Here is a 12,019-nt window from a genome sequence, read left to right as displayed (position 1 = left end):
TTTTTTCGATGGTTTTTACATTGTTCTTTTACTGATTTTATTGACTTCTCTTGGTTGGTTCTTTGTGCTATGCTCTAGTTGTTTTATTCTATTATATTATTCGTTTAACCTTATATGTTTTTACCCCTGTACAGCACTTTGGTCAGCTCACATGCTGTTTTTAAATGTGCTTTATCAAATAAATGGAATGGAATAGCTACACGATGATGGAACGTTAAGTGGCATCAAAACATGTTTTAAGCAAATTTGTTTTCCAAATTTGCCTTTGCAGCTTTAAAGCAATGAAGAAGAGAAAAGGGAGGAAGGAAAGTTTTTTGTGTGGTGCCCAGTTCAGAGACTCTGAGGGAATTACGGGTACTAAAGGCTTTTGCACCCATGCTGGTTTGGTTTTTGTATATTAGATATTTATTGTTTTTTCATTTATGTTTTAATTGATAAATTCATACTTCATGAGACATTTTTCTAAAAATTGAGACATTTTGTTTTGAAGTATTTGTCCTTTATTTTTAATCCCAACATTTTAACTTTTTTCCTGAAACGAGGAAACGACCAACCAAGAAACTTCATCTTCAATTTTCATTCCTCTGAGTGGTCTTAAAGAGGTGTAGGGATGGGTACCGAATTCGGTACTTTTTGAGGTACCGACTGAATTCCATAGCACCGACTGAGCACCGATTCACGTCATTTCAAACGGTGCCTCGTTTCGGTACCCGTCCTTCATAACGAGAACTTGCCAAGACAGCTTCGCATGCGCAAGAGCGTTATGTCATCGCTCGCTGTGAGCGAGTTGTAAACAGAGCAGCATGGTAGAAAGAACGCACGCTAAAGCTTGGGTCCACTTCACTAAATGTGATGGGTAACTGGGTGATGATGAAACCAGCGACAATGATCTAAGTAAGACATCCTCATCAGCTCCGGTAGGTAAATAAAATGTTTAAGATAACGTTAGCTTGATATGTTACCTTCCGTTTCACTAATGGTGCGTTCGCTTTCTCCTCGGAACTCCGAATTCCTGACTAGAAGAACATGAACGCGCTCTAAAGTTTGGCTTCACTTTACTAAATGCGACGGGTGATTGGGTGAAGATGAAACCAGTGACAATGATCTAAGTGTGAGGCATCATCGTTTAAATCTGCTCCAGCAGTTAAATAAACTGTTTAAGATAACGTTAGCTTGGTATGTTAGCTTCCATTGCCACCGTTGTTATCAGCTAATGGTGCGTTCACTTTCTCCTCGGAAATTCTAACTTCCCAGTAGGAAAAATCAAATGAAAAAAGACAGCAAAAGGAAAGAAGATACACAGTAAATTTAGTTCACAGTAAAGCTGTTTGCTTCAGTTTAAATATCAGCTTATAAAACTACAAGGATGATGTTAAAATACAAACAGTTGTGTGTTATTTATCGTGATATTTATCAAATATGGTTATATATTGAGAAAAATGTATATTTAATTATAAAAGAGAATTAAAATAATAAACACTAAAAATATCGAAAATTGGTACCGTTAAGTACCGGTATCGATTCCTAGGTACCGGGAATTAGTACCGGATCGATTAAAATGTCAAAGGTACCCATCCCTAGACCGTGTGAGTGTTTTCTTTATTTCATTTGCTTCACAATCTGAGACTTCAAAAATAGCATTACATAAACTGTTTGCCAAATTACAAAACTTTAAAAGAGAAAAACAAATGTAAAAAAACTTATCCGCAGGTGCAAAAGTGAGCCGACCTTTGGGACTTTGAGCGTGAGAGAGTAGAGTCATAGTAAAAGATGTTGAGCAGGCAGCAGAGGATTTCAATCTTGCTCCATTTTCTTTGTGGACTTTAAGACACCTCCTAGACCTCCAACAGACTGAGCTAATCATTGCCTTAGTGAGGTGGGAGAGGCTGCTTTATGGAGTGTGTAGAATCAATGGCAGGTGATGGCTCCATGCTGCTCGGATCTCCTCCAGTCAGCAACAACAGAAGAAGCTGTGAGCTGCAGGAACGCAAGTATGGGGAATGGAAACTCGGGGATGTGGGAATGAAGCTGGGATTACGGCAGACAGAAACAAACACAGCTCAGTGCTCAATGAAATGACAGAACTGGGAGAGGACAAGGCAGGACAAAGGGGGAAAGAAAATAATAAATAATCACATATTAAATGAAGAGAGGTTAAGTAGAAGCATGTGAGACATTCAAGCAGAAAGAGGAAGAAAGTCACACCGGAAATACAGAGAAGCCAGAGAATGTGTGGAATGAGAGACGCTGCAAGACAAAGACTCAGCTGAGAGTTTGGAGCCAAAAGTGCTTCAGCGCTGCCAGATTTATCTGAACCGTGAGCCAAGAGCAGACTAGTCGGAGGAACCTTTGAGCTCTGCTCTCACCCTGTCAGTGGCTATGCATTTAAAAGAACCTGGACGGGCCTAAAATGCCAGGTTTTTGCCCTGCTGATGGTGTCCTGAATCTTCCGTCAGTAATTTGTCTCTGTTAGCATCTTTACTTCTCTAAAGACATGAAAACGCCCACCTGCCTTTTGGGTGTCAGGTTAATTCTAATCTTTGGGAGGAATTGATTGATTAAAACAAACAAACAAACAAACAGATATTGTTTTGAGACATAATCTGAAAAATTGTTAAAGTTTTTCTACCCATGCAAACTGCTTCACATTTGACACACAATAGGATGTCAAAATAAAAGTTACATTCGTTTTTATTGTTTAAAAATAAGTGTAATTCATTAAATAAAACACACGTTACTATTATTGAATTCTGTTTGATGGTTATCTTTGTTAAACAGATTAAAACAGTACTATCATTTTAGCTTTACGGATGTTCAACATGCACGGCACATTTCCATCCCTGAAAGTATTTGCATATTGGCAAATGCACACCAAACCACTCCTCTGGACATTGTGTCTTCTCTTTCTGCAGGGTAAATCACTGCTGCCTGGTGTATAGGTAAAACGTGCGAAGGAAGCCTGTTTGTTTACTAGAAATCTGCATCGTGTGGAATCCTGGGACCTTTAACTTCACACACATTTAAAAAGTTTGAGAAGTATTAAGAGATAAAAGCAAAGGAGGTAAATTAATTTAATAAATGGGATTTTCCTAAACATTAAGGGGAAGAACAGATTTGTGCTCTGAGGAATATTCAGAATGAGGAAAGTCGTCAAATCAACTGCTCTGTGATTTATCGTGGCTTAATGATACATGGATTTTTATTTAGTTTATTTATTAACCTTGTCATAGTAAATAGAGTTGTCATAATATTTGGGTTTCCCTTTTCTGTATCCTGTTCAGTTTATTTTTACTTTAGTCTACGGCCTTCTTTGTTAAACAATCAGAATCAGAGATTATTTTAGATATTTGTGTTTGCACCACGTCAGGTCGTGTTGATTCCCTCATCCCGGTTGGATTCCAGTATCTCTCTCTCTCTCTCTCTCTCTCTCTCTCTCTCTCTCTCTCTCTCTCTCTCTCTCTCTCTCTCTCTCTCTCTCTCTCTCTCTCTCTCTCTCTCTCTCTCTCTCTCTCTCTCTCTCTCTCTCTCTCTCTCTCTCTCTCTCTCACTCACTCACTCACTCACACACACACACACACACACTTACTTCAAGGATATTTGTGTTTGCACCACGTCAGGTCGTGTTGATTCCCTCATCCCGGTTGGATTCCAGGATCTCTCTCTCTCTCTCTCTCTCTCTCTCTCTCTCTCTCTCTCTCTCTCTCTCTCTCTCTCTCACACACTCACTCACACACACACACACACACTTACTTCAAGGATATACAATTTTAAGTGGATTTAAGGGTCAACACTGGATTAAGATACACTTTGCCTTCTTCTCCCAGATGTGGAAGTGCTCCCATTAGAAGCAGCCTGATAAAGGAATCCCGGATGACAGAGACGTGACGTAATATCTGTAGTATATTATTTCTGAATAGACATATTTGGGCATCACTGGAGCTCTACACTGGGTTGTCTCTGACATTAGCCCTCATGGTTCTTTAAATTACCACTTCGGGGACATCAGAAGGAAGACAAACTGCAGTTATAGTCAAAAAGGAACAGAATAAAGAATTTGCAGCAACTTCTGCAGGTTGATTATGGGTCTGTGTTTCAGGAAGCCTGTCTGAAAGCGATAAATCTTTTTTCATCTTCAAATTGTTCCGTCATGTTTTACTTCCTTCCTTGTTAGTTCTCCTTGGGGCTTTTATCTTTTAGGCGTTGACACAGTTTTCCTTCCATAGCGATGGTTGTGTTAAGTCTTTTTCACACATGCAGGGCACAGCTTCATTTAAACCCACTTTACAAGGATGAGCTGTGATGAGAATGCCAAAAAGTGTCAGAAAAAAACACTAAACCTGCCGACTGGGCTTCAAGGGAGAAATGGAGGAACATTTGCTAGAACTCTCCAATAATCTGTAATTTTTGAGTCAAAATTGAAGAAAAAATGTAAAGACCTACTTTTAAAATGGCCGCATTTGTCTCGTGAAGGGGTAACTGTAAAGTCCGCATATGAGAGAAAGTCTTTGTTCATCAGAACATGAAACAAGGAGAAGCATCATGCCACATCACAAAAGCAGAGATAGCCCTGACCCTTGACCTCCCACCAGTTTACAGCCATCATTAGAGGGGCAGAGATCAGCGGCCGAGTCCATAAATCATAAACAGACCATCCGTGTAGGAAGAGCTCAGCTACTCTGCAGTAAAGGCTAAAGAAAACACTCGGAGACTGACGGGAGGCTGAGAGCGACTCCATCCATCACTGACTCAAGGCTCCATGGAGTCAGTAAGGGAAAACACACAGGACGATAATCCTCTCCATGGTTATAAATAATACAGAAACATTTCCTAATGCCAATAAGAGCTTCTGCAGCACAAGAGAAACCCTCTTGATGTGATTAAATCGGCTAGATTTTCCCTGAGGAAATGCATTATCCTAAATAAATACTCCAGAGTAGCGTAATAGGTCACTATGTTCCCATCGAGAGACTCTTTGACCTTTTTGTCTGTGAATCAAGAGGAGAGGTGGATTTATTGTAACAGCAACAAGTGATGGTCAGACTGTGTTTGAGACTGGGTGGCAGAAACAAGTCGGTTTGTGAGGAATAATTCTTCAATATTCAATATTTAAAATATCTATCTGAAACAATATGTTGCACAATATTTTAAAGAGAACATAACCAAGGTCTGAAGAATTCATAAAATTCTATAATCTACAATCGGTTATATTTTTGTATGGAAGGAACATCAAAGCGGTATCAATCTGCTCGTCCAGTGAAATGATTGAGCAATCGTGTCCTAAAGAGGTGTCGTAACAACAACAGGTCTTTGGAGGGAGGCAGAGTTTGGACAAAAATATTGTTATTAATGAACAAAACTGGACAAAAACTGTCTGAAAGTCGGGATACAGCTGTCAAAAAGCAGGCAGAACATTTAGGAAACATAGGGAGAGGACTTCATTGAAAGAAAAATCAAATAGAAAATGTCATTTGTGTAAATGAGAATAATGGCTGACACAATGAGGTCCGTGTGATTAACACACCTGGCACGAGTTAGAGGGGAGGTTAGAAAACAGGACAAAACGGTGCAAACAAAAGCACAATGAGAATCTAAAGTTAGAATGTTGTTTTAACAAAACCACTAAATACAAACGCGGAGCACAAAAGCTAAAACTAAAAATGTTAACGGATTTAAAGTTATTACATATTCAGCAAACATCCAAACAAACTAGCATATTCAAACATACACACACACACACACACACGAGAAAACTCCCAGGCCTGGCTGTGCGCAGGTTAGATCCCTCTCACCGCATCTGAGACGCATGTTAATCAGCCATGGAGGCTGCCAGCTCTAACAGGGAATTCTTAAATTCCTAATTGAACATAATAACTCCCAGAGAGTGAAGATGTGATCCGCAGGATTCAGCATTTATTGTTAGGATTCATTAGCTCAGGTGAAACGAGCTGCAACAGAAATCACACACTTCAGATGAACTTCTAAAAACATTAAATGAAGATGCAACCATATTCTTAGCAAATCCTTCTTTATGCAGTAACAGGAAACTATTAGAGAGATTACAGAAACTCGTGATGCTTTTAGGGAACTTTTGGCAGTCACGTGCATCCTAACAAGCCCCAAAAGACTAAAATAACAAACTTTCTTCTTCCTCACCTAACTTTATTTTGGTTGTGGCCCTCATCATTAGACACAACGTAGTGTTTAAAAATGAGCCCACAAATGTTTCTGAAATGTGCTGGAAAAACACTAAATCATCCTGCTGAAGTTGCCTGTAAATAAATCTCACAGAAGAAGACAAAACATTGTTTTTCATTGTTAAACTTACAGATGTGAGCTATAAATACACTAAGCAGTGACATTAATCCCTAATGCTGTTTGAATAATGAGAGTAAATGTGATTTTTGGCAAATATTCTACATAAATAAAGCTGATTTTAGAATAAAATTATATATCAAAGTTATTCTGTTTGAGCAAAATAAAAATGTGTGTGTGTGCGTGCGTGCGTGCGTGCGTGTGTGTTTCCCTTCACACTAAACGTTAATGTGGCTTATGTCAGAACACTTTCCTGCTCTGCACAGATGAAGTTACAGCCTGGTTTAAACTATTCATCTCCATATGGTAAAGAGTTCATTTTGCTGCATAAGCTGCAGGAATCACCAGTAATAATCCCATAGCTTTTTATTTACAACTAAATTTAGCAGGAAATCATCTCGCTGTGAGTCTCATTCCATCTGAAAGCAAATTTTCTCCATTCTGATTTAAACAAGAAGGCATGGTGAAGCATCTTCTCCCAGCAGAAGGCTGACAGAGCAGGTAAATACAGAAAAAATGTTCCCAACCTTTCATTTCACACCGACGCTCATGAACGCGGAACGACCGCTGTACGCTCAATCTTAGAACATTACCAGCTGTCCGGACTGGACCTCACTCGCTGCTTTTCACCATTTTCCACAAATCAAACACCAACCCATCCAATCTGGACAGGTATTTCCCACCTGGATCAGTTTCATCACATGTCTGTTTACTACATTACCCACAGTGCCTCATTCCTCTCTTTTCTTTTCCTGCTGTTGTGATTGTCACCTCCTCTCTGGCACACACACACACACACACACACACACACACACACACACACACACACACACACACACACACACACACACCACTGTCACTATAAGACATCTCCAGGTTACACTGTGCACTGAAGGCAGCTGTGAACAAACAAACTAGCATATTCAAACACACACGCGCACACACACACACACACACACACACACACAAACATACACGAGAAAACTCCCAGGCCTGGCTGTGCGCAGGTTTGATCCCTCTCACCGTGTCTGAGACGCATGTTAATCAGCGATGGAGGCTGCCAGCTCAGCGGTACATGTCTCCATCTTTCTTCCCCGTGTCTCCATCTCTCAGCTTCTATCTGCACCTATTCCTGCCAATCTGTCTTTGCTCAAGTCAAAACTCCACCTCATTGTATTTATCTCACATTCCTCCCCTCCTCCTCTTCCCGCCCGTCTAGCTCCAGCTCCCATCCCATCACAACAAATCACGTCTTTCCTTTTTGCTCCTGCATTTTAATGGATTCCAACCCCCAGTTAGGCTGATGGAGTTTATAAGACACTAAAGACTGGATGGTTTATTTAGGAGCACTCAATGAGATAAGGATCTGCTATCCCAGCAGATGGATATTCCACCAACCTTTTCAGCATGCACGAGCAAGCGCCTTATTAGACGGCAGACAAGCCTGCGTTTGGCTGCTGGAGGGAAGCTGTAGGAGTAATGAGTGTACTGATTCTTGAGTGAATCTGAGAGATCTCGGTTGTGTTTCACTTGGAAATTCTGCCTCTGTGAGTCTAACTGTTTCTCTCCTGTTTCCTGATTGGAAAAGTTTAGACATCAACAGGTTTGAGGTGAAAAGACCAGGCTCATGTGATCATAAATACAGTTCAGATTACGGCAGGAGAAGAGATACATAATATTGAGGAAAGTTTTAAATATTCCTTATTTTTCTTGGCATTTTATATCCAAGGAGTCAAACTTTCTTCTAATATTTTAAACTGGTCTCAATAAAAAGTTCCTCAGATATTCTGAGGGTATTTCAAATTGTTTCAGTGGACTTTGGAGGCTTGGCCACTTAGCCTTTGTCCAATATTTGGACCTAATAAAACGATGCAGCTCATGCTTGAAGAAAAACAGAGAGACATTGAGACGTGGAGGACCAAAATAACACACTTTATCTGAAAGTCACGTCTTCAAGGCTGATCTTCTGTGGCAGGTCAAGTCATCAGCTAATGAAGCTGTTGAGAATCACCTTTGGTGACAAAATACCTTTAGAAGAGTCAACCTTCATGTTTGTTTTTATATAAAATTGAACTGAAGAAATTGGATGAAATTGAAGAAATGGTGTATTGGCAGCAGGCTGCTGGTAAAAAAAATGTTTTTCTTTGCAACTGGTTTATCTCCTATTTTAGGAGTATTTTTTAAGTGGGGGTAGGTCTGAGTTTCTTGGACCTTTAAAAGTGATCAGATGCTGGCAAGGACGTAATTTTCACTTTAGAAGTGGGGGGGACACGGGGGCATCTTTACAATATGTTCTAATGGGAAACAGGCTTCAACACAAACGGTTGCTTTCCGCTTGGTCCTAGAGCTCAACCAGTGTCAATTTAATATAGCGTAATATTGTTTTTGGATGGTAAAAAGTGCAGGGGTCAAAACTTGACTTTGGAAAAAGTGGGGGGGACATGTCCCCCCTGTCCCCCCAAAAAATTACGTCCATGGATGCTGGTCTGTAAATGAGTAAAACTGCAGCCAAAGTCCAGAAACATCTCTGACTGATCTTCAGAAAATCTGAAGATCTGTTGGTCAAGACCGCTTTAAAGGACTACATGAGATAGAGGCCCTGTGGAAGCAAAATATAAAGAAATGAGGAGTACTTCAAGACTTTTCCATAAGACTGTATATCCATTTTGTCAGGGTGTTTTTCTCCCCTTGCATTGTGGTGTGACACACTTTCACTCTGGTGAACGAGCAGCATTTTCCTGCCCTCCTTCCTTTTCTCATCTTCTGCTCACCCTCCATTCCTCTCCATCTCCTCTCCTCTGAGGGTTTTGAGATCTTTTTGTGGCTGGTCTCAACTGGATTCGGTTGTGGTGGCTGGATCGAGGTCGGCGACTGTGGGATGCCGGATAACTTTCACGAGACGAGTTTCAAAGAGCAGGCTTTTAGAGCTGTGGGGCAAAGAGGACGAAGAAGGAAAGACGGGAGGAGGCTGTTTGAGGATAGACGCTGCTTACGAGTTTACAGAGAAGGTCCCCGTGAGGAGATTTCAACCCAAGCACAGAGCTTAAGTCACGCAGCTCGGGAAGTGAATAAAGGTGGTCGTCGTGGAGCAGACACTGGTGAGAACAATGGTGGGACAAATGACAGGGAAGTGCAGCAAAGAGGGGAAAGAGGGTGAATTAGAAAAGAAAAACAACATGCATCTCAGTGCTTTTTGTTTGCAGAGAAGGGGATGGCTATTAGGAAGCAAGTGAACACAGAAGAGGCCCCCGAGCTTTATTAAACAAAGGTGTGGAGACGCAAATTAAAAGAGACGCGGCTTCCTTGACCTGAATGACTCAGACGGACGGTCAATGAAGATGTCTCATGGCTGACAGCCTCTTTTCTCTAATTCACCCCAAATTACTCGGCCTCCATTCATGGTGTTGCACTTAGAAATAAACACACTCACGTGGCACACTTCACAGAAAACCTCTCAACGGGGTTGTCTCTGCTCAGTCACCCTCTAGCATCCCCCCCCCCCCCCCCAACCCATCATGGGCTACAGTCACAGGAACGTTCTATGGCGTAATCCACTACCTGGCTGGTAACGGAGTGGATGAAGTCAATAAAAAACATTTCCTTTGCGAGTCAATGGCCTTCATTTTGCTTGTCAAGTTAATTCAATAAAATCAGAGATGAATAAACAAGCCGGCCTCTGGTGCGCCCGCACTAATCTGACACAGGACATTTCCAACTAAAAGCATTTAAACAAGTGTGCAGGACACTTGCAGTATTGACTGTGAGGGCCGGAGCACCCAGAACAGGCTGAGGGATACGTGAGGTCGAGGAGCTCCGCGCTGCAGCAGTTCTCACTGTGTTACCTGTCAGGAAGTCAGTGGAGAGGAATGGAGAAACTCAAGTGGGCTTTTTAAATCCCTTATAAGAGAAACAAGAATCCAACACACAGCTCCATCGGCGCGCTCACTCCTCTCCACGTTAAATAACGCACCACTCTGGTAAACAGACTGCTTCTGCTCCTGCAGACATGACTGTGTTCTCTGAATAACAGGCTAAGTGGCTTGTTCATTGATTGGTGTTACTCTGGGCTTTTGAGCAACGGGGTATAATGCTGCAGAGCCAGAGAGACAAGAGACTAACCCCCTGCTGCAGCTGTTGACAGAGGCTGCCATTTAAAAACACACATAGAGGGCAAACAGCAGAGAGGCATCGAAGCAAGCTGCGCAGATCGGCTTCACACAATTTTCCCTCCTCAAGCAATCTTGCAAGAATATCCAAACAACGGCACAAAAATCAAAAGAGTCTGATGTTCCCTTTCAGAACCAACTTCACTTTTTTTCCAAAGTTATCATTTGATAAATATAAGCATCGTCAAAAATATAACACTAACATTAAATACAAGACACACTGTAGATTAGTACTGCTACAACCAGTAAGTTCACCTCCTATATGTCCACAATTGTTGAATGATGTGAGGAAAAATATTTAAGCCTCCACTGATCCAAAGTAAGCCAGTTAAAGTCAGACATGACTCAACGTGAGAATGTTGGATAAAAAGTCTTTCAAAGGTGTGGTTCCTTATTTAATCAATGCATTTGCTGCGATCTCTGGTGGGAAGAAAAGCCTTTTCGGGTGGAAAAAAAATCAGAAGTGCTTGATTCAGGAAGTAAAATTAAGCTGGAAGAGAAAGCAGCTTCAGACGGCAGGATTTAGAGTCTTACTTCCTGGTATTTGGATATCTCGCCTCAGATTGACTTACAGCAACGCAAATCTACTGGTATGGAAATTTTATATTTCATTACATTAGTCCTATTAACAGATCTATTAACTGAATGTCCTGAAAGCACACACACACACACACACACACACACACACACACACACACACACACACACACACACACACACACACACACACACACACACTCACTCTCTCTCACACATGATCCACTCCCATTCCTTTCTTATCTCTTTGTATAAATAAACTCTGTGACCAGACGTTTGGGGCATTTGCCCTGCGCACTTGCCACAAATCATGATTTGGTTGTATGTCAGCCTTATTGCTTCTTGTCCCTCTCTCTGGCTGCAGGAAATGGGTTTATTGTTAAACATATTGATAAAATCCCTAACATCTACCAATGACTCCATTTACTTTTAAACATGGATGTTTTATCTCCACAAACACAAACCTGGAGGAGTTCTGCTGTGTGGTGGAGTTGCTAATGCTAACAGTTAGCTTCTACTAGCCCTGCTGTTTCCTGGATGCTAAACCAACAACAGTCTTCACCGTCATTATAAACAAAGAATCATCAAAACATGTTTTTTTCAGTGTTCCACACCTTGAAAGGAATGTTTCTGCAACATCACCCATAAAGGCTTGGGAGTTCAAAATGTCTACGCTTTAGCGATTTTTTGAAAATACCAAGTTACAGATTCCTTATTGGCTGCCATCTGTTGCCTAGTTATGCACACCTCAACAAAAATAAAACATTACTGTAAAACCAGGATGGACTTTAAAGGAAAAAAATACAGAAAATTAGAAGTAACGCCTTTTTTAGTTCAAAGCGCAGCCTGAAAACGAAAGTCTGTCCCATAGAGCAGAAAGCATTGAGTGCGAACACCATAAAGATTTTGGCACACGTGAGAGCATGTGCGGCATTGTCAGTTCACATGGCAATTAGGAGTGAAGCAATGGTCGGAGCCTGCATTGATCCAACAACAACAACCTG

At 41.1% G+C, this 12,019-nt stretch overlaps 1 protein-coding gene across 2 annotated transcripts in view; it reads right to left on the bottom strand.

Moving 5' to 3' along the window:
- The window catches only part of sema6bb (sema domain, transmembrane domain (TM), and cytoplasmic domain, (semaphorin) 6Bb), a 249,276-nt gene that overhangs the window by 112,247 nt on the left and 125,010 nt on the right, over window positions 1-12,019 (bottom strand). The window contains exon 1 of one of the 2 annotated variants that reach the window (XM_015971502.3): window positions 7,336-7,464. The exons of the other annotated variant lie outside the window; for it this stretch is intronic. The gene's annotated coding sequence lies outside the window, so the exon portion shown is untranslated. Of the gene's footprint in view, window positions 1-7,335; window positions 7,465-12,019 lie in introns of those variants that run through there. 2 annotated transcript variants of the gene reach the window in all.

Source organism: Nothobranchius furzeri, chromosome 8 (assembly GCF_043380555.1).
Source record: "Nothobranchius furzeri strain GRZ-AD chromosome 8, NfurGRZ-RIMD1, whole genome shotgun sequence".
NCBI lineage: Eukaryota > Metazoa > Chordata > Actinopteri > Cyprinodontiformes > Nothobranchiidae > Nothobranchius > Nothobranchius furzeri.
The sequence above is the reverse complement of the archived record's forward strand: the minus strand, read 5'-3'. Positions and strand labels throughout refer to the sequence as shown.